Source organism: Priapulus caudatus, unplaced genomic scaffold, assembly GCF_000485595.1.
Source record: "Priapulus caudatus unplaced genomic scaffold, Priapulus_caudatus-5.0.1 Scaffold616, whole genome shotgun sequence".
In the NCBI taxonomy this organism is placed as follows: Eukaryota; Metazoa; Priapulida; class Priapulimorpha; order Priapulimorphida; family Priapulidae; genus Priapulus; species Priapulus caudatus.
The window spans coordinates 135503-136812 of record NW_014577677.1 but is presented as its reverse complement, the minus strand read 5'-3'; the positions used below and the strand labels follow the sequence as shown (position 1 = coordinate 136812).

The window sequence follows — 1310 nt, the reverse complement described above, 5'->3', positions numbered from 1 at the left end:
ACGTGGTTTGTGTTAACCAATCAGATGTAACTGCGTATTCGTGACGTCACTTCCAGCTGTAGCGCTAATCGATCTGTAAGCGATCTCACGCGCAGAAGTGTGAAGCATGGTGAGGTAGTGGAGAAGGGGGAGGAGAGAAGCTGGTGGAGAAGGTGGAAGGGGAGAAGGGAGAAGGTGGTGGAGAAAGAGGAGGGGAGAAGCTGGTGGAGAAAGAGAAGGGGGAGAAGGGAGAAGGTGGTGGAGGAGGGGAAGAAGCTGGTGGAGAAGGAGGAGGGGAGAAGCTGGTGGAGAAGGAGGCAGGGGAGAAGGGAGCTGGTGGAGGAGGAGGGGGAGAAGAAAGAAGGGGATAAGAATCGAGGGGGAGAAGGGAGCTGGTGGAGGAGGAGGGGGAGAAGGGAGAAGGTGGTGGAGGAGGGGGAAAAGCTGGTGGAGACGGATAAGTTCTCTTCATTTTAAATGCTTAATGTTCGCAAAATAATATTCCTTTCGGGAGAAATAGCGCATGTGCGAGCACCGTTTCAAGCGTGCAATACGGACTGAAGAAAACTGCATAATATAGCTTGCTGGAGGTGAGAGGGGTGGGGGACTGATGACAGGCGACAGAGAAGCCAGCTGAGTGGGCGCTGGCAGAAGAAGCAGACTAAGTGCGGGACAAGGGAGGCAACGGGGAGGACGGGGGGGATAAAGTAGGAGTTTTGCTCCCCCTCCTAGCTAGGGCCCTCTCCTAATTATAAGCACAGGACCACAGGTGCACGCCCTAGCTTGCAGGGTACCACCGACAGAGCGTTTCTGGCTTCAGTATCCCAGATACATGTACGTGTATATATTCGTCGAAATACTCGTCATTTTAATAGGTAGTGGGCATATGGGACCCAGGATATGACTCCCTACTACATTGGCAAATATTTTAGAAATTAGTCTATGCTGAATAGGCTAAAATCTGGGTTCGCGCATGCGCAGTAGCTGACTGAATGATTCATATTTTGATTCAATGAAAGTGTCAATGACACTGTAGCTCATGATCACCACAAAAAATGACACTCTATGGACGGATAACACGATGGATAGGTCGGCCACTGTATCAGTCTTAGGCTGGGTCTCCTATCTTCCTGATCCAGGTTCTACGGTTTGGCATGTTACATGTTTATGTGCGAGGTATAGTCGCCTTAAGGGTAGTGTCAGGGTGTTGCGTCGATAGATAACAACAAGTGCCGCGGAGCGACAGCGCTCATCTAACGTCTACTGCGGTGACTCTGTGGTGGAGTGGTGGGATTCTAGTAAACCCTGTTAGTCCCAAATGTGTTCACATA

General features: G+C 50.7%; 1 protein-coding gene across 1 annotated transcript in view; it reads right to left on the bottom strand.

Annotated features, from left to right (window-relative positions):
* The window catches only part of LOC106812177 (ankyrin-1-like), a 26686-nt gene extending 25670 nt beyond the window's left edge, over positions 1–1016 (bottom strand). Inside the window, exon 1 of the mRNA XM_014815995.1 lies at positions 1011–1016. The gene's annotated coding sequence lies outside the window, so the exon portion shown is untranslated. The remainder of the gene's footprint in view (positions 1–1010) is intronic.
* Positions 1017–1310: the final 294 nt, after the last annotated feature.